This window comes from Melospiza melodia, chromosome 6, assembly GCF_035770615.1.
Source record: "Melospiza melodia melodia isolate bMelMel2 chromosome 6, bMelMel2.pri, whole genome shotgun sequence".
Classification (NCBI taxonomy): domain Eukaryota; kingdom Metazoa; phylum Chordata; class Aves; order Passeriformes; family Passerellidae; genus Melospiza; species Melospiza melodia.
In genome coordinates, this window is record NC_086199.1 from 24830529 (window position 1) to 24856282 (window position 25754).

The window sequence follows — 25754 nt, forward strand, 5'->3', positions numbered from 1 at the left end:
CAAAATACAGTTTCTCATTTGCAAACAGATCTGAACATTCTCTTCAGAGAAAAAAAATGTGAAAGAGATAGAATTAAATTGAGAATATGTAATTTAAATGATAAAAATGATTTTTAGTTTGTCTTTCAGGAATGCTTTTTTAAAAAAAGTCAGATTTAGTTCTTGTGCTCATACTGCCCAGTTTGTATTTTCTTTGAATGCACAGGCGCACACTGAATTTCATCTTCTTTCGGTGTATGTGTCTGGCTATATGCATGCAAGCGCCCACTCGCTGGTTAAGGGACAGGTGTTAGGACGCGAAAATTCATTGGCAGCGGGGAAAGGAATTTGCAGGCTCCGGTCTCCGTGTTGTGGATGGGCAGGAAAGCCGAGCGCAGGGAGTGAATGACTTTTGCTCCAAGGGCCCGGCGGTGCGGTGAGGTGGGAGTCCCGCCGTGACACTGTAGGACCGCACGGGCTCTGTCCCACACGAGCATCGCTTTCCATCCTCCCCAGGTGACACCCGCCCAGCGCCCGCTCAAGGCGACCACACGAGCGCTGCGTGAGCCCGTCCCTTGTGCCCCGCTCTCCCAGCGGCTGTTTCCCTCTCCCGGTCCCGGGGATGCGCCTCCCGCTTTTTGCCACCCGCGCCCGGAGGGAGGGGACGCAGTGAAGCGATATCAGCTGCGAAAGGGGCAAAATCCGCCATCTCTCTGGGTTTTATAGCTTCGGAGAAAGCAGCTTTTCGGAAGGAAAGCTGTACACTGGACAGTCTCACGTTGTGCACCCCATCCCTCACCTCCAGCTGGAGCATCCCTCGGAGAGAGGAGCAGCAGGTGAGGCATCGGGACCGTTCTGCTTTGACTCCACGCACCATGGCGGGGGTGCTGCGCGTAGCTCGGCTCCGCGGGAGAGGAGACCCCGAGCCCCGGCTGCCGGGGAGCGGAGAGAGCCTCCGGGCCGAGAAATGTTCCCGCTTTCTGTCCCGGCGGTAAGGACACCGGAGTGCGACAGCCCTGTCCCATTGCACTATCCATAAATAGCGGCGTATATAAATAATAGAGAGTGGTGTGTGTAAATACACGTGCATGTGTGGGTGTTTTCAGCATTAGTTGTGTTTTACGCGAGCCGGGACGTTTTTCTGAGAGCCCGATGTGGTTCCTTTCCCGGGAAATGTACCGGAACAACCCGAGCAGCCTTTGTCCCGGCTCCCGAGCTGATGCTCCCCGACTGTGCGCTTCAACCCAACGTGTTTTTTCCTGTTCGTTTATTTTGCTCTTGGTGTGCTTTTGGACTCTCTAAATAAGCTGCTGGTAATATCCCTAAATCCCTTCTGGCGTCAGAAGCAAACGTAGCAAACGCAGGCACTCCTGCCTTTTTTTTCCATCTGTCCTTGAATTTTTGAGGTGGATGGGAAGGGGGGGGGGTACTATAATGTTGACAGAGAGGGAGAGAGAAACATATTTTCTCGAGTCTGGAGAGTGGCACCTCTCCCGGCCAGAGGCTGCAGTCCGGCCGGAGCGGCCCGGCTGGGGGAGCCCTCCCTGCTCCGCCCCGCCGGTTTGCAGAGGCGCTGCATGCCTGGAGAGACCATTGCCCTTCTTCTTGAATACACCTACACATTGCAGGGTAGGAAAACGTGGTCTGCGAGAGAAATGGCTCTGCCCGCACCCGCGGTCCTCGGGGCTGTCTGAATTTGCGGGAAGGGGATGCATGTACACCTTTGTTCCTTAGGGAAATTTAGTTTTATTCTCTTGCTAGGCTGATGTTAGGAGTGATTAGCGATTTGTAGCGATATTTGTTCCTTCCTGTTCATCAGAGATCTCTCTGGGAGTAGCCACCACCCTCCAAAACGTCCCGTGTGTGTCTCTGACACAGGGCACCCCAGAAGGGGCTCAGGGTTGGACCCCAATGCCCCCCGGCCGTCCCGGACTGGAGGCGTGTGTGACCCCCAGCTGCTGTGGGGTGTTTTTTCACAGGTCTTGGGGAGAAGGAAACAGGTAATGGAAGCACCTTCTCCAGGCATCGGATTACGGTCAGGGCGTCTGCCCCATCCAAACCACGATGCTGCAAGCCCTTGGCCCGCCAGGCAGCCTCTGGTCCCGCCCAGAGCTGGGACAAAGGGCGATCCCATGGTCTAGAGGTGGCTGCAGCAGCACCGCATCCCGCAGCTCCCGCAGCCACAGGTGTCGCGTTCCCCCTTCTGCCTGCCAGCCATCCTCTTACAGGGCAGCTTCTCATTCAAACCTGAGAAGCACCTTAGCAGCTGCTCTCAGATTGCTCTGAGCTGTGGTTGGAATAACCCTTGCTTGGTGAATAGCTGGGGTGGAGGAAAATCTCTGAGTTTAACTGTGCTGGGAATTTTCCACTTTCGTTTCACTGACAGAAACTGTTTTTTTTTTCCCCTTGGAAGGTATTTCAGGCCTCTGTGTGATTAAATTAATCTGCATCATTTGAGATGGGACATTGCAGCCACAGAGAATGAGACTGTGACTTTCTGGTGGGTCATGGCAAGGCTGCAGGCACTGTAATGCAGAGAGTATTCATATGCCAGAGGGTTCTCTCTCACTCCTGTCCTACCTCCCCTCTGACCGTGGAGGTAATTCTGGGCTGAGGGTGTTGTTTATAACTCCCTTGAATGCTGGAGTCCACCACACAATATTTGAGAATATGTAGGAAGTTGTTAGAGACAGATTCAAGCCTTATTCATCTGGCTTATGGTGCCATCTGCTTGAAAGAAGGCAAATACTGTGTTGATAGTGGTGGTGATGATTCCCTTGTTTGCTCTAACACAAGGCAACAATATTGATACACCCCCAAGGAACAGGTTAGCTCTTGCTGACAGCAGGTTTCCCTTTTTTCATGCTTCCCTTTGCCAGTCCCAGAATTACAGTTTTAACTTTCTGATTTCCCTCTTTCTCTGGTATCAATATTGCACTTGAATGAGATCATAACCAGACAAGGGCTTCTCTGCTAATAGTCTCTGTGCTTGAAGCACATTTTTACTTTACCAGCACTCAATACTGTGGAAGTCCTGTAATCCTTCCTGAGTCACCTTGTGAACCACATAAGAAATCTCTGCTTTTTTTCTAATCTTTCTTCAGGTCATATTTGTCTCACTGCAAGGATGCAAGCCTGAAAAGCTTTCCACTGATCCCTGAGGCAACAATCCCTTCGAGCTGACCACAGTGCATGGAAAGAAGTGCTCTTAACAAGCTAGTGTGTTAAAGCCACCAAGGTGATCTGCTGTGCCCAGCTGTGGCAGAAGGCTGCCTTCCCTGCACTGCCCAGTGAGTGTAGAAGCTGTCTGGCATTGGCAGGCCTGGCATTTCATGCATGGTGCCCAACACTAGCACAGTGAAGCCCAGGTTTCCAGGTATGTTCTTTCTGGGCTTATTTCTACCATCGTGTACCAGAGCAAGTAGTATCTTACTCATCACTGAATTTCACTTAGTCTTAGTCAGAGAGATGGAATTGGTCCTACAACAGCAACAATAGCTTTTTATCTGCATCCTTTCCAACTCTCCCTACATGGCCTTCCCACCACAATAACAAACAGGAGCTCTCAGAAAGCAGCAGCAAGTTCAGAGAGATGTGGCTCCTCACCAGTTTGAGTTTTACCAGGTGGTGTTTGCTTTAAGACCTTGAGCTATAAAATATCCATGCTAATATTGAACTCCTGGGAAGACATAAACCCTTCAATGAAATGGAGAACTAAACACTTTTAAATATACTTCTAACATGAATCTACCTAGTCTCTCTTTTCAGAAACCAAAGATTAAAATGACTTCTAGGCAAGTCCCTATATTTGATAACAGGAGTGGATTACAATCTCTCCCACTCTCCCTGCTATTACCCTTCCTTCTCTTCCTGCACTTGAATCTGGACATGAGTGGACATTGAGGAAGAGGTTTTGTGCCTACCAGCAGCCACAATACTTGTGTGAGTACTTCAGCCTGGTGCATGGTGATCACGTCAGGCTGTGGGTACACAGCTGATTAGCTGGGCACAGCACCTCAGTACCAGCTTGCTCTGTGTGCAGTGACTCATCTCAGGCATTTCTGAAATACTTTTCTGATTTTTTATTCTCTTTCGTTTAGGTCACATCCAACTCCATATTGCAAGGTGCTGAGTAACAGCTCATGATCCCTATCAAGTAATGGCTCCAGGGTTTGTTTACCAACATCCACTGGAGACTCCAGCTTTTCTGTAGAAACAGAAACTGAGCCCAGGCTTATCCAGGTATCAAGCTGTCACATTCCTTGGGGCCTGTAGAGCAAACTGGCCTTTGTGAAGAATGTTTACCATGACTGTGAGGCAGCTGTGTTTAGAGAGTCATTTGAAGAAAGTCGAGAAATAACCAGTAGGATTTCTATAACAGATTTATACCTATTTGTAAGGGAAGAACAGATGTTCATCAATTGGAGCTTTGCATCCATCACAGGTAATAGAAATGGTGAGACTCAAAGTCACACAAGGATGCAGGGAAGTCTTCAGGGTCAACTCTAGCCCAGGTTTTAATTATCAATTACTTCAGGATCTGTTCCTGAAGCATTAATAGATAATTGGTGTAGTCCCGATCTCTGTGCCCCTGCAAAGTATTCCCTCCCAGTGGGAGTGACATTAGCTTTAAGTTCTTACTGTGTGAGCATTGTGCATGCAGCATGTTTGATTTTTTGCAGCTTCCAGCTTACTAGCTGTGGAAAGAGATGCTGTCAGATTTAGGATGCAGGAGAGAGCTAATCACAGAGGCTTCTCCCAGCTTCAGGACAGGAGTAAATTGTGCTATTAACAGTATCCTGTGTGTAAGGAATTCTGCCCATTTTCTTCTAAACTGCCGTGCCTTTCCATCCCAAATATCTCCTTTTCCACGCCCCCAAGTACCTGATGGAACCAAGCATAGCACATAAAAGAGGATTGAGAAAACCATGAGGAAGCTTATTAAGGATTTGCCTTGGAGGATGATTTTTTTTTTCCCTACAAATGCATTGTAGGAAAATACCTCCTGCAGACTTTGGGGTAATATTTTAAAGCTTATAATATTCACCTCCTTTCAGAGGTGAAACTTTTTTCACCTCCTGTAATTAACTCAAGATTTGAAAATTTTCCAGACAAAAAAGTTGCAGAAATTTTAAGGTATGAATCGAATTCTTAATATTTCTACCAAATCCTTTGCTTGTTCCTTGCATTTTAACATAATTGACAATGAAGATTCTTGTCTCACTATTAACTTATTTTCTATTTTTGCTGTTGACATATATTTATGATTAAAGCATGGAGTTATCATTACAGTAAAACTGGTAGAACTGCAAAAATTATATTTACTACCCAAATGAAATATCCAAATATAATGATAAATAAATTAAGTAACTCAGGTAAAAGATTTCTTTTGTCTCTATGAATGCAAAGTGTAATATTTTAGAAGCTGTAGGGCCAAGTTTTTCCTTACGATTCACCTGCTATGTGTTCCAGAGAGGGTAGGAGCTACCAAAAAGTATGAAAGAGGATTTATACTGTATAACAGATGAAAACTGTCTTGTAAGCTCAAACTCTCACAGCTTATGTTTTCACTCTGAAGTTCCTTGAGACAGTTATTTTATTTATGAAAGTCCAGTTGGTAGCTGGCAAACACATACAAGCAAAGAAGCCACAGAAGCCAGCAGGGCCAAACAGGCATCTGAAGGCAGAATTTTCTTTATGAAGTAAAACTGAAAATAATGCAATAGTACTCCCTTACCCCCTCCCACAATGTCCCAGCATCCCCCTGCTGCTCTATCCCTTAAGTAACTGCAGTTCAGGATGTGGTGGAAATACTGGAAGGGAGGAAAATCAGTCCGCAGCTGTTTCTGCAGGGTTTCACTAGGAGGAGCCATACGATGTGTAATGAACGTGCAGAGCTGTTTGCAATTCTTGTACATCCCAACTGCTCCCGGGGCAGCATTTCTGCTACTGCCATTTATCTGTGTAATAAATACTTTTCAAATAGATCAGAAGGTAAAATTCACACAAATTACTGTGACCCTTTGGTTTCTCAGAATGCTCTTTTGATAGAGTTCATTCTGCCACCAAGAGGACAGTAACTCTAATTACCACATCACATACACACTTCATGTAGGACTGTAGTATTTTGTGAAATGCTTCTATATCTTCCTCTATGTTTAGTACAACTGTGAGCACAACTGGGCCCGATCCTGCCTAATGATTCACCTATAGTAGAAACAATTATCAATAATAACATTATGGGGAGTCAAGAGTGGGAGGGTGACTTATCACTCGAGTTCCACAGTTCATCCCTAGGGAAAGTAAATTTAAGGTACTGAAAATGGCACAGACTAACCCTACTCCACGTTAGAAAACACCAGGGAAATAAAGAATGAATAATGAGGGGGCTGCCTTTGGAAGGGTATTTACCTTACTGTTACCACCATGTTCTTTCAGGAAGCCCAAAAGTCCACGTGGGCACATCCCTGGAGAAGACAGCCACAGCTCAGCCTCCTGTTTTACCTCTTGGACTGCTGTGTCCTCTGAGGTGAGTGATGCTGCATGTCTACTTCTAGGTGCAGGGGTAAAGGTCTATAACTCCTTCCCATTTCTGATCAGAATTTTTTCCTGAGGCAATGCTGATCACTTTTCCCAGCCAGTAAACTCCTGAGGGCTGGTGGCAGATGGGTGGCAGCACCCTGTGCAGGAAGCACAGCTGTCAGTATCTCTCACCTGGCCAGGCACACAGCCTCCAGTGTCTGACAGCCTCAAGGCATCTGCTATGCTGTTCAGAGAGGGGAGGGAAGCTCTGCTCTTGGAGTGACTCCCAGGGACGGCTAAGGGATATTTACTTGGTGAGCTGGAGCTGTATGAGTAGCTGGGAAGGACCAATAGACATCAGCATCAGGAGCTTTGCTGGGTCACCTTCACCAGCCATAAGAGACCTGGAAGGGCCAGTGAGTTACCCACCAGTGTTGTTTTGCATTTTTTTGTTATAGGAACCACAGGTGAACTGTTCAAAATCCCTCAAGTGTTTAATTTCTGTACTGTATGAGGGGGTCCACATTACGTAAATACGTAAGAAAACAAAAAAAAAATCTCATTTGCATATTTCCAGTGTACACAAAGGCATTGAGTTTCTTGCAAAATTAGAAGAAGTCACACACGTGATTGTTGGAGTATTTTTTTAGGAAATAAATTGCAGGGTTTTTTTCAAAACTAACATTTAAACATTAATCTTACAATGCGTTCCTTGCAAATGCAGGCTGGGGGCTTAGATATCTCCCTGCTTAAATCTACTGTATTATTTCTGTTTTCAGACAGACTCCATTGAGATCTCTGTGAAATGAATGATGTGACTTACCAGTATCACACAAGCTGTTCCAAGAATATCAGCAAGGCACTGGAAAATGGCAGGGAGAGACTGGAGACTTTCCTGAGAAGGTTTTACCCAGTGATGGAAAATATATTTGTGTTATTACTTTAGCACAAGTGTCTTCTATAATGCTAAGGTTTGCTTTCAAATAAAACATAAATTGCACATCTGGTTGGAAGAAATAAATGCAATAGTGCTTCAAAGACTATCTATCAGGCTTAGAAAGCAAAGAGATGAGGATTTATTGGTGTTTTTATTATGAACATAAAAGCCTTGGGATCTCAAAATAGACCAGGGTTATAGGTAAATATGGGTTCTATTTTCTTCTTTGTTTGCCTTAACATATTATTAGCATCAAGCTAAAAAAGGATCATCTGAATGTTAATATGTTTACTGTGTGCACATGGATATTAGCTTAATCAATACACAGACGTAGAAGACTGTAGAGAAAAGTATGCACTACAAGTGTATTCATCATCTTAAACATTTCAGACAGCATCTTCATTCTGGAGATACTATTTGCTTAAGAAACCCCATTCTTGATGTGCTTTTGCAATTGAACAAGCAGTGAAAGAAGTGGGAGTTTCTAAAGTAGATTACTTATAAAATTAAAATTTGAGGAAATTCGGGTATAAATAACATGTCCAAATCAGGAAATATTTGGTGGTTGAAGACATACACATTAGATTTCCTGCCTGAGCTGCTGGTGACTCCAGCCTCCTTTCCAGGAGAAAATTATCCTGTGCAACGCTGGTTAAAGCCTTGCATGAGTCACTCCAAGGGGTTGGAGGGGCCTGTACAAATCCTGGTCCCCACTTTCTCCTAAAAATTGTCTGCAAGAGGTTCAATTTTGCTGTGTCAGGACCGGGTTGAATCTTTCATAGGATTTAAATTAAATCCTTGGCAACCACTTTCTGATTTTATAGCAAAATCTGACCTATGTGTTAAAGTGAGGACATTGTTTTGCTGGGTTATTGCTTAATTACTAAATGAAGAAATATTAAGTACTTTTTAATGACTCATACAATATTTCCAAATGACATGTACTATAAAGTCCCACTTACATCCACCACACTGGTGTTTAACTCACTTTCCATTATTCCTGAGGCTATTAATGTCAGTAATTACAGCAGGTAACATGTCTAATATTGAGTGCATTGTGGAATAAAGCAATGTTGAGCTCCTGCAGTGTGTTTTATATTAAGTACAAAAAGCTTCTGATACAGTTAATGTAACTATAAATCTTAACTCAAATGCTTATATGTCTCGTTTATGACCTGAATAAACTCTGAGGCAGAGGCAGGGCAGCTGAACGGCCGCTCGCTGCCAAACCGCACATTCAGCGGAATATGCACTTACAATATCCTTTTCATATTGAATAATAACAGAAAGACAGAAAACAGGCCGAGTATTTTCTCCAAATTAAGTTGGGTTCTTTTCCAGAACACTGAGTTTAATGGTAAAAAAAATCTCTAAATACACACGACCCTTAAAATCACAAATATATAAATAGAATATAAAATTCAAAATAGTGGGGAGGATTTTTTACAGTGGGAATCCAGCCTGTGCTTATGATAAGAGGTTTTGATGTGTTAAATATTGAACACCCTGCCACTTGGAGAATGCACATTGCTCTGTCCCTTTGGGGAGGCTCTGGATTGGCCTGGGTGTGGAGGCGGCCAGAAATCACAGTCGCCTCTGGAAGAGCTGGCATTCACTGCTGTGTGAGCTGCCAAGGGAAACTGGGCTGTGAGGGCAAACCTTTGGAAGGAGCCTTTTGGAAGGCTGTGCTGTAGGTGACTGATAAGATGATTCGGTCTGACTCTGAGCTCACTTGCAATCACTGTTACAGCCCCTGAGCAGGAATCGTGTGTGCTGAGAACAAGGTAAGCACCACTTAAAAATCCTGCCAGGGCTCTGACTTCCAATGCCAGCCCCTGTGTGCTGTGGCACCCGTGTGTCCCCAAGCATCAGCACACACCTGGTGAGGAGGTTCAGCCCAGGTGAGGTGAGGTTCAGCCCGGGTGCCTGCAGTGTGAGGGTGGCTGTGGCATGGGAGCCTGCAGGATGAAACAGGGAGGGAAATAATTTGATCAACAAAAAATAAGATTTAGGTTCAAGTTGCACTGGAGATCACAAAATTAGGATCAGAAAGAGATCAACTACCAGAAAGCAGAAGCCCTACTTCAATCAATTTTCATCAAAATTAATTCCTTTGGATGGGAAGTTCTCCTAAAGACATTTGGTACAGTATGACCCTTTAATATTAAGCATGTCAACATTTAAATTGATGATGCTATTTTTTGTAGAGCTATTTACAAGGGGAGTATTTCCCTCTGAATTTGTAATAAATCATGTAAGACATCTTTTCATTCCATTTCCCTTTAGAAAGAAATATTTGGTAGTTTAAAATATTTAATGTGGTGGAAAGTCTAAAGGGAAAAATAAAGCATCAATAGACTATTTCAGCAGCAGAAACCATTTGGGACCTGCTTAACCACCTAAGCTCTTCTCCAAATTTATTTGGAAAGGGGCATATAAAGAGCTCATCACTTTCCATCTCCATTTTCATATGTGCAGCATATGCAATAGTTTAGCTTTGTACTCACACTCCGAGCTGATCTTGATGGTGAGCTGGAGTAACTTGAGATCACCATTTCTTTCTCCTTATGACAGTTCTGGAACATTTGGTTGAGTAATTACCCTGTTACTAGTCAGCATTTTTTTTCAATATTTGACTTTATTTATGAATGTACATGCACAAGAAGGGTCGGAGCCACACACACAAGTTACCATTTTAAACCAGAGGATTATTACACCACCATGCTTTTCCTTACACAGGCCAGATAAAATTTCACTCATGCCCAGTACTTCACCCTGTCCATTTCTCAGTACAGACCAAACCCAAAGACTGAAATGTAAGTGTGACTAAGGTGTTCCCCAGTTAAGTGCAAATCTTCCCCTGATTTCAAGGGTTGATGGTCTAAACTTTAAAGCACAGAGATGATGAACCATAAGGCCCATAGGATGGGGTCTGTCTGTCTCTGTATCAGTGTCTTCGTACAGATATATACGTAAATATATCAAATATACATATTTACTTACCTCTTGTGTTGAAGATAAAAGTTTTTTGCTGTATCCAAACATTAACACATTACTTTTAAAAGCTGGGCCCCATAAACAGCGTCATGTAATTTCTCCCCATACCTTAATTTCTATTTATTTTCATTAGTGCCTGGCTTAGCAGAGCCTTGCATTCTTCAGAGCTCAAAAAGAAATCCAGGCAGTGACCCCACCTCTCAGGCCTCTACTGCAGACCCCTGCTGAAATCCTGGTGAAAAGCTACACAAGACTGAATCACAGCATCAGTGTCAACACTACATACATAGGCATTTATTCAGCCAGAGAAAATTATGTTCCCTGAAAAACTGACTGCTGGCTTCTATAGGGCTGAGTCACATTAATCTGACAGACTGCTTCCAGAAAGAGCAGCATAGCTATAAGGATGAAAAATGTCTCAATTATTTATAGTAAAAGTGTAAGTGGACATCCTGAAGGGATGTAATTAAAAAAAAAAAAAAGCTGCAGTAAGAAGGGGAGGCATGCTAGATGATGACAGGTGGTTTTGTCCCAGTGGAAGGTAAATTACTTCAGCACTTCTTGGGGGGCTCTGTGGCTGCAGGAGGACTAAAGCAGAAGAGGATGATGAGAGAGAAATACAGATCAGGTATCAAAAGGGACGAGGAAACAGGGGTAAGGCTTTGGCTTTGAAAGTTCACGCATGGTCAGAAACCTGGAGCTAAGAAGCAGAATTCAGGAAAGATGAGTGTGGAGACCCAGGGGGATTGGGACTTAAAATCCATATGGGAGAAACCTGCACCTTCAGTTAAGAGGCTGACAGAAAGAAAGAATTGGCAATTGAGACTGGCTGGGAGACAGGAACAGCAGTGGCTGAACCAAGTAGCCAGATATGAGGAAGGAGCAGGAGTGGGACACAGATGGTTAGAGGGGAGTAAGACAGAACCAGAGGAGGAAAAGTTTTTTGGACACTATAGCCTATTCACTGGTCAGTGCAGGGCAGAAAATGGATTATGAGGACCCTGGGTCATGATGCTGCTCTGGTCTCAGCCCCTAGGAAAGGTGTCCTTTGTTCCACAGAGAAGCTGGCAGCTCTTTATTACTACAAATTACCCTGTTAACTCAGAGGGCAGAAGTCCACATGGAGGAGGTAAGAGTTAACCCCAATAGCGTGAGGCGTAGAGGTGTTAATATGATGCCACATAATAGGAGTTTTGTTCTTCCACTTTGCTTCATTAAGAACCTAGGAAATTACCTACAAACACTCTCTTAAGAGAAGTCTGTGAGCTGCCAAAGCAAATATGCAAAGCTAGCAAGTGCCAGAGCTGAAGTTATCTGGGCTTTTTTCCCCCTTTCACACCAATGCACTGGCAATAGAGGAAGCCATACTCTTTTCCCACAGAGGATGTGGCAGCTTTATTCAGGCTGCTCAAGATAAGTCAGGACTGTGTAGAGAGAGATTCTCAGGCCCTTTATCATGTGTTTCAGAGGGAACGGTGTGTTTTGAATGAAGTTCAGGGATCAGAGAAAACACTGAACACAATTTTGCTTTAAGTTATTGAATATCAGCCTGTAGAACAGGGTGCATCCCTGCCTGCTTGCGCCACAAATCTCTTGTACAACATCAGTAAGTTCTGACACCAAATTTTGCACTATGGTCACTAATTGCAAGTTCCCAGTTGTATGGATACCTGACTTGAGACTCTAGGGTCTGGTTTGGAAAAGAGCTGAGCACTCACAGCTGCAGCAGGACTCAGTGGGAGCTCTGCTCTGGGTATCTTAAAGAATTACATAATGGTAAGTACCCCGACAAATTAGGAGTCTTAAACTGAGCACAAAAATCACTGCACTTCCCTGTTCTTTGGTTTTCCAGCTGTAAACTGAGGATAATAATTGGGGTGATCTGAAAATAAATACACATTTGTGAACTGCTTAGAGACTGCAGTCATCAAAAACAAGGGAAACAAATTAAAATAAAACTCTTTCTTAAGATCAACTGGTCAGTAGTTAATAGGGATTAGGCCGCATGTTAAACACATGGAGGACGCAAAATAGCTAATGGCCTTTCCAGAAATGAATGACACACATCCTGAGCAGTGAATGAGCTAGGGATCCTGTGGGAAAGGCACCAAGTATGTGAAGGTGACATCACAAAAATGCATGTTGAGAGAGCATACACAGACTGGTAAGGATGGCCATCCAAACTGCTGCACCATTCATATCACAATAAAAATTAGTAATATGACTTATGTGTAAATGGAATTAGGGATAATAGATGCCTTAGAATTGTCTTCTAGATTTTAGATTCTGTGATTGAAATCAAGCTAAATATTTCATGTATGTGGTATTAGCCAACCTTAATCCAGCTCAAAAAAACCCCAAAACCAAACCCAACAGTATGTGTATATGCTGTTACAAAAAGCTAATAGCAACTGGGTGACTGCCATATATTACCTGGCACACTGAAACTGTAAAGTCTGCTTTCACCATCAGACTGTGACTTATCATCTGGAAGTGATTTAGCTGTGTGGTTACCTTTGGACTGCTGGGGTTTTTGGCTCTTTACTAGCAAGCAAATAACCATGGAGAATAAGACTTTAGCACTATCAAGTAAACAAATAATTGGGCTGGAGATTTCAAAACCAGAGGTGAAAAGTGATTTTGAAGCTAGTCAAAACTCTGTAGTTTTAATCCTTCATGGTTGTTATTAAAAGCAGCTCTGAAATCCAGATCCCTGCTCTCCCTCACTCCCCAGCCTCCTTTTCCCTTTACTACGTGGTATGCAGGGAACATTGATTGAAATATACTTCTGCTCAGCTCTGCACAGTCCATGTCCGTAAACCCAGTTTGTTTTCTGAAGTAATTTGCACAGTATAGATCTATATCCTCCTCTAAATGCACACACCTGTAATTTCCATCAGCATCACTAAGAGCTACTTGTACATAATGAAGGGAAAATATGTGTTACACTGGGCACTTCACAAGAGAATCTCCAAATGGGTTCATGTTACCTCCATCTGACTGAAAAACCATGAAAATCACCTCCAATAAATTTCTATGACTGGTTCACATGGCAGGTGGCCCTCCATTAGAAATAGAATAGTTATACCTGACTTCTTCAATATTTATGAACTGAGGACAGAAATTTCAAGAACATATCAGCCCAAAGGCATCATTGTGTGTGGGATCACAGCTTTCATACGTACTGCATCCCAAAATGCTTTTGCAGAGTTATCAGGCACTGTTAGTTTAGCAATAAGTAAATGCAGAAGAAAACAGAAATTAGAAAGTGATGACAACTGAGGAGATATTTACTCATAGAAAAGGCTGAATTAAGTTGAAGCGGAGGAGTACTGGAAAGCAGTTTCAGATGCAGGAGCTCCAGGGATTTTACACAATACCAGCTGAGGTGAGAGCATAGAAAGGACCAAAGGGGATGCCTCAGCTACATTCACAGGAAGAAGGGAATGAAGGTGGGAGAATGTGACAAAGAGGTGAGGTTAGAGAGTCAAACTGATATTTTTACTATTTTTGTAACAAAAATAATGTGACCAACAGGACCAGGGCAGTGATTGTCCCTCTGTACTTGGCGCTGCTGAGGTCACACCTCAATTCCTGTGTCCAGTTCTGAGCCCCTCACTACAAGAAAGGCACTGAGGTCCTGTGTGCATATAGAGAAGGGCAATGGACATGGTGAAGGGTCTGGAGAGTAAGCCATATGAGAAGTGGCTGAAGGAGCTGGGGTTGTTTAGTCTGGCCAAAAGGAGGCTCAGGGGTTGAGACCTTACTGCTCTCTACAGGTACCTGAAAGGAGTCTGCAGCCAGGTCTGGGTCTGGCTCTTCTCCCGGGCAATGATGACAGAGTGAAAGGACAATAGCCTGAAGCTTCAGAGTTTCTTCACAGAAGGGTTTGTTAAGGGCATTCCCAAGGGCTTCCCACCCAAGGGAGGTGTTCAAGAGTCACAATCACCATCCCTGGAGGTGTTCAGGCAATGGCTTAAGCTGGCACTTGGTGCTATGGTCTAAGTTGACAAGGTGGTGTTGGGTCAAAGGCTGGAACTGATAATCTTAAAGCCATTTTCCAACATAAATGATTCTGTGATTATTCTAAGTCTGACTTAGCACATATTATTATTTAGTTACTTATAAACCTCCATTCTCATGTCCTCACTGGGAATTGTGTGGAATGAACTTCTAAGCCTACTCTGGGGGGAAAAAACACACACACACAAAAAATCAAAACTTGAAAGATATTACAGACATAACATGCTAAGTGCACATTTTCTGAAAGTATTTTCAATTATTCAGTTGAAGAAAAAAGAATACATCTCTTGTTCAGATCATATTTTAAAAGAAAATTCTTTCTTAGGAGACTAGCCCAGTACTGGAACTAATTACCCAGAAAGATTATAAATTCTTTGTCCAAGAAAGTTTTTATGGCTGAGCTAGAGACAATTGTGGCTGGCCTTGTCTGCTGTTTGGGATGGTGGGAAGTGCATGGCAAATCTTGCAGCCCCCATTTTCCCAAAACCAGCAGTAGCAAGGGAAATGGGCACCCTGCATTTTTCTCTGTGGAGACACCTCTATGTCTCTGACACCAGCAATCAACACCAAATATTACACTGAAATATATGCTGTGAGACAGCATCACAGGTCACAGGAAAAGAGTTTAATAAATTTTAGATAATATTTCATATTTGCTTCAAAAGTTATAGCTTATGAGTGAGATGAACAATAGCTCCCAAGCCATCAAACTGATTTAGTTTTGAAAAGTATTTAAAAGAGGTGTAACAACAATGAGGGGTCCCTGAGAATGGCAGCCCTAGGAACACTAATGCTGCCTCATGCCTGAAAGGGGTCAGGGATGCCAGGGAAGACTGGTGAAAGGATGTTTGTTCTGTGAATCCCATGAGATTCACATGGGAACTGCTTCCTTACAGGTAAGATTTCATCGGCTCCTCACATGCCCAGCGAGAGAAGCATGGGTGTGCAGGGAAAGGGGCACCTTCAGGGCCAGGTGCCAGCTGTGAGGGACGGAGCAGGGTGCTGTGAAGGTCAGGGATTTGGGCTGCAGGGCCAGGTGCCAGCTGTGAGGGACGGAGCAGTGGGCTGTGAAGGTCAGGGCTTTGGGCTGCTGGACAGGGACTCACATGGGCAGAAATGCACTCACACACTTTCAGCCTTTGGTAAGTTCTGCTCCACATAGGTAATATTCAATGTTAATCTGTTCTGGGACAATTTTTTATAAGCCACTGCCATCCTTATATGTGTTAATACCTCCAATATCCTGGGAAACACTCTTTTTTAACTAGCTGCATCAATTCCTTTAGGGGCAATGGGTGTGGGACACAACAGCAAGTTTTGCTCAGCAATTATGGAACTGATATCCATTTCCTAACCAACAGACAAGAGCTGAGACTATGCCCAGAATAACCAGACCAGGATCAGACCCACAGTGTGTGATGTGGTGTCCTGACAAATCCCATACAGTTAGCAAAAGAATGAATCCCAGCAATAGTGAATCCAGAGCAGTTTCACAAAAGGAGCAAGAGACTCAGTGGTCTGGACTTCTGCTGCCTCTCTGGAGGCATTCAGAAGGCTTACACTGCTTTCATTCCTCAGCAGTGGTGCCACTCCTCTGGCCATGGGGCTCAGCACGGTAGCACAGCCCTGCAGCCCCCCATGCCCTGACCTTTACTGTGCAGCACAGCCCAGAGCCACGGAGGCATTATGGCAAGGTGAGCCTGGCATGTGCAGGGCTCTGGAGAGCTGGTACAAGCTGAGCCCAACATATTTCACATCCAGAATGTGATCTGTGCATCTGTGACTGTCAGGACAAAGAGGCTTTTGCTTCCTTTTTTTTCAGTCTCTTCATAACAGGATAGGCTGTAAGTCAGATTTATGACCAGCTTAGGATATAGGGAGTTGCACAGATTAAAGTACTGAGTAACAAGTGACATGCCCTCAGCTGGGCTGCTGTAGCTGACTGCATGAGTGCTCTTAGCACACTCCAGATGCAAGGGATGGTGTATTAGGTGTTCAAGAACTCTCAGGGATATGTGCAGAGCTTCAGAAGCAAACAAAGAGACAGAGATTCTCCCTTCCTTCTCCCCTGCCTCAGAGAAGGGACACTTGCAATTATGATTAGGACTAATTCACTAATTGAATTATAGTGGGACATACATTACTATGCAGATCCAGAGAAGAGTAAGGTGGTATAACATAGCACATCTGCCCCCCACCCACAGGTAAAATTATTTTAAGTGCTTTTTTTAGTTAAAGAGCTATAATTTGCTCTTCGGTTAAGTGGCTTGAGAGTGTTACAGAGCTAGCAATATTGGGTTAGTTATTACTTGGAAAAAAAAAAAAATCCAACCTTGGGGCAATGCACTCTTAACTCTGTCACATTTCAGTGCTTCTTACACCTGTGTATGATATTTGTCCAACATACCAAGAAAAACTTTTGATGAAGACCATATATTTAAACATACAGAAAGGGATCAAAAAAGGGCTCATGCCACAGATTTCCTTTGTCATATTAATATTTTAGGGCAAACTTGATGCTTAAAATATTTTCCCTAACTTGCCTGAAGCACCATAACTACATGAAGCAGTGTGCAAGGTTATGTTGAAAACACCTCTTCAGAAACACTTCTAACACTAAAACAGTTCCCTGCTGCAAGCAAGAACTGGCTGATACCTCAAGAACACCTGGATTTTGCCAGCTTCTGAACTTCTAGTGACCAGTGAAACTTCCAGACATGTCCTTTCTGCACTTTTTTATTGGTTAAGTTCACAGAAACCCCACTTAATTATTGTATAATGCCTTCATGAATCAAATTTTTACTGTGCAATTCTAGTTGCAGTAAAATAAGTGTGCTTCATGTGTTAACAATTACAAGCTAGATTTATGAAACATCACACAATGTTTGCATTGGCCTTTCTAACTGCTTTATTCACAAAACAGTGTTAATACACCTAAAATAAATTCACCTTCCTTCTGAAACTCATTAAACTCTTGTGTCTCTGCACAGATACTCTTTAGTCTCCATGCACTCTAGGAATGTACCACATAAAATAAAGATGCTATGTTCCTGCTACTCTGCTCTCCTTTTCAACCAGGCAGATGTGTTGGACAGGCTGGAGGCAGGTCTAAGCTGCATTTTACTGGGTTTGAAGTTACAGGCACATTATCTGTGATGGACTCAGTCCTGGAGAGCAAAGGGAATTACAGCAAGGATCTATTCCACCATAAAAGGACACCAAGAAGAACTTTGCTTTGAAGTTCTAATCTCTGCTGCAAGTTCAAGTTTGCTCTGCTTCCACTGGCTTCAGGGAATGTCATCTGTACTCACACAGCTGTAAAATGTTATTTATACCTACAGTATAGAGGGGTCAGAGCTCCACAGAAATGGTATAAGACAACAAGCCAAGTCGCCTTCCTGTAAGTGCAGGACTGCCCACAATACAAGGCAGGTCTGTAGCAACAGAGCTTTGGTTTTTCAAATCATGTTTCATCTAGATAGAAACTCAAATTAAATTTATTTGGTAAGAAATATTTCTTTTCCTATTTAGTATTATCTGACCTTTTAAAAGTAACTTCCAGGTTTATATTACAAGACAAAATAATTTCCTTTCTAATTCCTTTTTATTTTTTTTTTTTTTTTTTTTTTTGCAAAGTTTGGCTTGTTTCTCTTGTTTTGGTGGGTTTTTTTTTTTTGTTGGTTTTTTTTTCTTTAATATGGACACACATATAAATTTATTTAGCTTTTTGTGGAATGTGATTTATAAAAGAGACCGCAAGGAAGAAATTCGTGATGGAGAGGATCTGCATAAGCAGGATATAACTGCTTTTCATAGATCCTAGAAATCACAACAGTTTTATCAAAAGCCAAGTGAATTTCCTGCTTGGAACATGTGATCAGCTTGGAAAAAGTGTGGTTTTGTGCAATCTGTTTCCTGCCCAACTACAATTTTGCCTTTGGCTAGACTAGCACCACAAGTCATAATCAATTAAAATTCTTGTTTTTCCTTTTGGAACCAAGCACTTGAGCTTTTTTTGTGAAAGTTTTAATGGTGGGTATATGTGTAAGTGTGAATGTTTTCCTATGTCATTCATATTAATGAAGGCTTGCAGGTGTATTTGTAACACGTTTTCTGAAGTAACTTGCAGAAAATATTTTTTCTTTTCCTTCTCTTTATGGAGACATGGTCCCTACAGCATCTGCATATAAAATCAAATTTTGTAGCAAATCAGACATTCCATACCCCCAATCAGACCCTGAACTTGTACCAAGTTTTATCTCTTCTCTGGAAAAATGTTCTAGGAAAAGATTCAAACTATTCTCCATTACAGAAGAAATACACTACTAATGAGGCATAGAAATATTCCTTCAGATTGACCTAGCAAAACAAATTTGTTTCTTCTTCCATCACTTGAGTAATAGATGTTGACAAAGTCATTGAATTATTTGGCTCTGAGTCTGTCTGAATGGTGAGTATGAGAGAAATGTTAGAGATGTGGCTCAGCCTTAAGCAGCAAACAGAGAATTTCCTTCTAATAGGTGACAGAGCAGTCACTCTTGCTACCACAGGGTTCTGAGGTTTTCTGAAACCAAGGCACAGAAGTTTCCTAGGAAGATGCATAGCATTTGCCAGAATGTGTAATCCCAGAGAACTCACCAAGCCTAATGAAATGTTTTCCTCTTTTCTCTGGGGTTTGTGTCAGTGTTCATGTTTTTTCCCACAAAAAGTGTGATTCAGAGCCAAAAGCAGCTCTTTCTGGACTGCTAGGAAATCTTAGACCAGGAATTTGGAAGGAGTAACCCAAGAGTGCTCACCTAGTGAGGCTCTTCTGCAGAGCATTGATAGTAATGATAATCAATAACCATAATAAGATTCCCTGTGTTTAAAACCAGAGATTAACAAGGAATCAAATTCCAGTCAGAAGCAAAGCATCAAAATGAACATCCCTCAGAAAAGCTCTTTTGCCTGATGTGATGTCTTTCATTTATAATGGCCATATTTTACTGCATAAGTAGGATTTTACAGATTCAGACATGAGCTTTTACAGATAACTTGTGCAGAAACAGCAGCACGAAGGACTTTTACTCACATATACAGTGAACTACCAACTAACATATACAGTGTTAGCACAGAAGAGATTGACATGTGATACATCAGATCCTCCTCTTTCTCTGGATACACCTTTTTCCTTGAAGTATATTGTCTCAAAAATGTCTCATAGAGGTAAAAGCAACATCAGCATTCTCTGCTTCCTCTTTACACTGCAGCAGGAAATTCCATTTAAACATAAGGAAAAAGAAATTACTCTGAGAATAGTAAAAAATGGAAACAAGTTGCCTGCAGAGAGTGTTGTTTCTTTTTAATGGAGACATCCAAACCCAGACAGACACTGCCCTGAGTAGCTGACCCTGCTTTGAGGGGTGGGATTGGCCTGGCTTTGGACTAGATGATCCCCAGATGTGCCTTCCAACACCAAGTACTCTCTAATTCTGTAGCCTTGCAAGACAAAAGAACTAAAATATGGGACACATGCTGGAAGTTTATTATCTTATCCCAGTTCATTTCAAAGTTCCTGACCCTCATGAGGGTAAAGCCCTCTGACCCACGCTCACAGACCTACACATTTTGATTACACATCCATAAAGATTTCCTGCACCATCAGGGTACGGTGTATGATGTAACTGAAAACTTGTACCAGAATATTTTCAAATGAAGTGTACCCTTGTACTTTTGTGATTGCATATTTGTACTTTGAGAATCAAATTTACAGACGATACATCCTCCTTTAGAGCCTTTCTGTCCTTCCAGTCAAGAACATCCCTGTCTGTGTCCACCAAAATAATTTCATGCCTTAACATCATAATTGTGCTTATTTACTTCTTCTCCTGCTCTGGACATAAAGCAAAGCTCACCTTGACTTCTGAGGTTTTAAGGATTGCATCAGCAGAACCTTCTGACAAAATGAAACCTTAAAAACCTTAAATTCAAGGCCATGGTGTCTTTTTGCCATATCAGTTTTCATAGTGTGATTTTTGCATTGCATAATTACACTTATGGTGTAAGGGATGGTATCTGTACAGTTTCCTGTGCCTGATTATGTTTTCCAAGTCATCAGCTTCAGGTGAACCAGATGGGTTTGCAAAAGTCATGCATGCATATTTCCACATGTATACTGGTAAATCTGACGTGCCTGTGTATAGTAATTGTGATACCTGCAGATTTCCTCTGTGCCAGTCCAGGGTTCTGTGAGATGCTGCTTCTGTTTGGAAGGGTAGAGCTCAGAGATGGTCAGACATAGAGCTATACATATGTGTGTGTGTGTGTGTGTGTGTGTGTGTGTGTGTGTGTGTGTGTATACGTGTGCTGCCCTTCTTAAGGGCTTAACAAAACTTTTCAATCTTGTGGTTAACATGCAAAAATCCCAAATGCAGTTATTCCTTTGAGACACAGGAAACAACTGTGATTTAGACTGAATAAAAGAAAGCAAAATATTTAGAAATACTTAAACCCACCACGATATGTGCTGGATTTTTTTTTTTTCTTTGCAGCAAACACTGAGTCAGAAAACTAATTTCTCTGCTAGCTTTCACAGTTTTTTATACCTGAGCAGAGGTCTGTAATTTACAATCTCACTGAACCGGTGGTGGGTTTGTGCCCGCTTTGGACAGGCACACAGAGTTTCTGCAGGTGGGAAAGGCGGGAGATGTGAGCATTCAGGCCCTGCAGCGAGAAGCACACCTGAGCCGCGGGGTGCAGCGGCGCTGCGGGCGCCGGCAGGGGCTGGGCCGTCAGCCTGGCTCTGGGAGCGATGCTCCGCTCCGGCTCCTCTAGAGGGGGGTAGATACCCGCACACTGCCGCCAGCGCAGCCCCGGCCTCGGGCTCTGCCGCAATTCCTGAAACGCCCCTCAGTCCCCTGGAAAGCAGCACTTGCTGCGGCTGGAGGCGCTGGCCTGTGGGAAGCCTTTAGCAATCCCTGCTCCGGTACCGGTGGGGACTCGGTGGCAGCGCCCGAGATTCTGCTCCAAGCACGGCCACGGGCAGAGCTGGACACAGAACCTGCTCACATCTCCTGCTCACTCATGAGCGCTCCTGGGCTCCTTCAGAACCCACCTCCACTGCCACACTCCGAGGCCTGATGACACCTAGTGCTCTCCTGTCACACCCTCGAGGACGAGGCAAAAAAGGTTCGGTTGAGACCTAATTAGATTAAGACAATCAAGTTAATACTTAAGCGTGCCTGCTTGCCTTGTGAGCACTCTGGGAGTGAAGTTTTGAGATAAAGTTTGGTTTATTGTAAGCAGAGGACATGTTGCTCCTTTGAGAATGTCTGTCTCGTTGTTCTTCAAAAGTCTTGAGCATCAATGATGCAAAATACTGTAAATATGAAGAATATAAAGAAAATAATGAATATAAATAATTCCTCTTGCCCTCCTCATTCCTGCCAGTCATTCAAGAGATAAGGGAACAGAATGATGGCTAGCATGAATATTGTACATAAATCATCTCCAGATGGAAAAGGAATGTCACTTACTTGGAGTTTCCAGATGTTTGGAAGCCCCGGACAACTCTGGTGTGGACCCTCACAGCCCAGCCCATGCACAAGGTGTCTGGAGATGCTGAGCACCTCTGCTGTGCCCCTGCCTCTGCACATGCACTCAGCTGGATGTGGCTGAATGCCCTGTGTGCATGGGCTGCCCGTGGATGCAGCGGCTGCTCTGCCTGGAGCTGCTCCGCCCTGGAAGAGCAGGAGCCAGGACATGCACAGCACAAGCAGCCGCGTCTTGAGCATGGGCTTCCCCAGAAGAACGAGAAGAGATCTTCTCTTTGCAGTCAATGGAACTTGCAGATCTTTTTGGGACCTGTTTGGCTTAGGGAAATATTTCCAACTTGTATTTTCTTTAGGTCGGAGCTGAACCACACTTAAATGGTGATACTAGACAATACCCAAAACTAGAGATTTTCAGAAGTTAAGGTACTGAAAAAAAAGTCACCTTTTTCCTGTTCTGGAAAAAAACTAACAATATAGAGGAAAAATAAATAAAATATGATTGGATTTTTTTTGCATCTTCAACACTGAAAGTAGATTAGGTATAATTTGCTTAGAATTTAGAAACTCCTGCAAGTTAAAACTTTCAAATAAATAAATATTACAGAATGTAAAATATCATGGTACCATGGCAAGACTACATGTGAAAGCACAACAATTTTTTTTTATATTGACACACCTTTACAACAAGTAAATCTTACATTGCAAAATAGAAAATTTAGACTCAGTCTCTAAACCTTGAGAGCTTACAAATACAATGTTTCAAAATATATGCAATATTATTAAGTTCTGTAATACTGTTTTGTAGAACAGAATTGCAGCAGAATACCATCAATTTAAATTTCAAAATATCAAAATCTGTGTGAGAAAAAGTCCTTTCCTTTTTTCTTCTTTTTTTTTTTAATTTTCTATGCTTATTGTATGTTGGGCAATTTTAATATTCACCTTGGAGAGGGTGCTGGGCCATCTTGTCTAGATTGTGCTTTTGAAAAAAAAGTTGGACCAGCTGGTGCTTGGCTTCTCCTTCCAACCTGCTATTACATGATATGAAATTATTTCCTTTCCATGGTCAGAGCAAGGTCCACTTGCTGGCCATCAGGGATTTCTCCTCTGGTGAGAATGTGAAGTTAGCATAATACATACATCAGTTAGAAATAACACTTCAAAATTCCTTCTTCAGGGCATCTTTGTGCTTTTACTGATCCTCTTCCCACTCAGTTTTGTTTTGCTGGATCTTATGCCATCAGTGAGGGAGTTTTACAGCTTTGCATTGTTTTCATTGAGACATGAGCAGAACCAAGGACCTCAATTATTTTCTAGAGAGAGTTTCAGTTCTCTGACCTGTGCAGTACTTTGGCTGCTTTTGGACATAGAAACATTTCAAAGCAATGACTTTTATCCACTACACAAAGATTTCCCTCCTTAATCTCTGTACCTGACTCTTCAGCTGATTCCTCTTTCAAAGGTCATTGCAGCAAATAGAGCAGACCTTTGGCTACATTCACTGCCTTGATCCCGATCTGCTAGGCTGAAAATCTCAGTTTCAGAGGATGAGAGGGCTGTTGAGTTGCAAAAACTCACAATATCCCTCTTATATTTGCTTTTGTGATCTTGAAAGGCTAAGACGACACATTGTAGTAAAACCAGCAAAAATTCCTGGGCTTGCTAAAATTCTTCCTAGGAAGGGAAATAATCACAGCATTTCTGTGTACTCCCTGTTACTTCAGAATTGCTGCTTTTTGACCATATGCACTTGTATGGATGTGAAAAGTGACTTGAGGTAAACAGGAATCAAATAAAGGTGCTCCAATTTATTATAATTATTGCTGATTCCATGGAACCTAAAACTGAAGTTAAGGTTTTAAAGTATTTTACTTTATATAGCTCATTGGGTTGAGTCACAATGAAATTAGAAGAGGGTTGAACAGCTGAGAAAAACCATACACCTTTTTTTACTCGCATGCAAAGGGCTTTTCACCCTCTGAATAAGCTGCAGTCAACCTCTCAGCTTCAGATAATAGGTTCTCTTCAGTTACCAGTTGCTCACTTGAGCAATTTAATTTTTTCCAGAGAGAAAAGTCTAGAAAATGTTGGAGATCTTCAGCCTTTTCTGTACTGCAAGACAAAGCTGGTGGCCTGCGTGATTTGTCGATTTGTCTACGGCCATAGAAAGGCAGAGTACTTCAAGCTGATAAAATGAAATATTCTCATATTTTTCCCCTGAGCAACTTAGGTAAACTGTTCACCTTAGTGAGTCTTCAGACAACAAAGAACTAGCAGCGGGCTGCAGAAGGATGCAAGGAGGAAAATCACATTGTGGAGCCAGAGAAATAAATGGATTGGAAGGCTGACAAGAGCTTTTTACTTACCAGTTTTAAAGGACTTTGTTTGGGAAGGAAAGACACTTTAAAAATTAGCATTGCTAGGATTCTCTTTCTGTGCTGTCTTTCTGCTGCCATGAAATATTTCAGGTTATAACAAAGAAGGGAATGCAGGAGGGGGGAAAACAACCTGTGTTCTTCTCATGTCCAGGTCCCAGCAGCTTCCTTGTCCCACTCACAAGTCTCTAACATCTATGTGACTTTTTACTGTTTATGCTGGCTGTCCTACCCTAGAGACACCTACACAGAACATGACCATAACAACCTGGTGCATTTCCACAAGCTTCAGTTCTCCAAGCCCTCTGCTGCCTCCTAGTACATTAGCCAGTGGCGCACAGTGGCATTTAGGGCTTAATCAATATTTTTCTGTTTCTATCGCTACCTTTTAATTTGAGTCCCCTGAACCATGTTAATTCTTCAAGACTGCAATGTAATATGTCATTACTGTAAAAAATAGAAACACAGCTTGTTATTTGAACTAAGGGCCTCACTCTGCCAATAAACATCAACGTATGTTAAAGTAGATACAAACACAATGCAGATGCCCTGGAAAGGCATTTTGTATTGTCAGAGGAATGGGATGAGGCCTTTGTAGGGCTGATGAGTCTCACAGATTTATAGTAATTTGATTTTTTCCTTCAAAGTCCCAAGTCCTCACATCATATGAACGTAAAAGAAACAGCTTTCAAAGAAGGTTAATTTCTAGCTTTTCTCTATGCAGGATATAATATTTCAAAAGGATCTTAGAACCAGGTTGTCTATTACAATATCATTATAATAGCTCATTTTAAGAGCAACATTGCAGCATGTTTTTTTCATATTGCATCTGAAAAAAACCCTCTCTGTTGAAAATTCTTGAAAATATTTACTTGTGTAGTGATCTTAAGAAAGATTACAGTGAGGCTAATACATTATTTCTGATGTAAATATAACATTTTGAACTGTATAATTCCTCTAAAATATTGATGCTGAATGCTAATTATAGTGATTCTTTCTTTGATAGGCTAATGTACATCTCAGATTATGTCCCAGGAAAAAATCTGGAGAGGAAGACGTGTTCAAACGCAGAGACAGAGAAACCATGCAAACAGCTTACTTGCTATTTACAGCTTTCCAGCAGAAATGGAACAGCAAGTAATTTTGAAAGGCCAAAAACTTGTCAGGGAAAAAACCAGAAGCTGTGGCACTGTCCTCTCCACTAGTTGAAGGGACATAAGCTAATGCCAGTACTCCCTGGAAGTAAACTCCTACCAGTGGTGGCCAGACTGCAGCCTTTAGTATGTTGTTACAAACTCTGCCTTTTCCATTTGAGTGTTTTCATAGCTCTTTAATAACAAGTGTGTCCTTAAACAGCTCCGTAGAAATGGGCAAAGGAGGTAGATTTTC

The 25754-nt window shown here is 42.5% G+C and overlaps 1 long non-coding RNA gene across 2 annotated transcripts; it reads left to right on the forward strand.

The window, feature by feature from the left end:
• The first annotated feature begins 3088 nt into the window (after positions 1-3088).
• On the forward strand, positions 3089-8484 carry LOC134419773 (uncharacterized). Of its 2 annotated transcripts, none has more exons than XR_010028152.1 (4): positions 3089-3921; positions 4080-4221; positions 6418-6508; positions 7281-8484. It is a non-coding gene; the product is annotated as an uncharacterized LOC134419773 (long non-coding RNA). The 2 variants fall into 2 exon arrangements; XR_010028153.1 differs by having other exon boundaries at positions 3089-3269.
• Positions 8485-25754: the final 17270 nt, after the last annotated feature.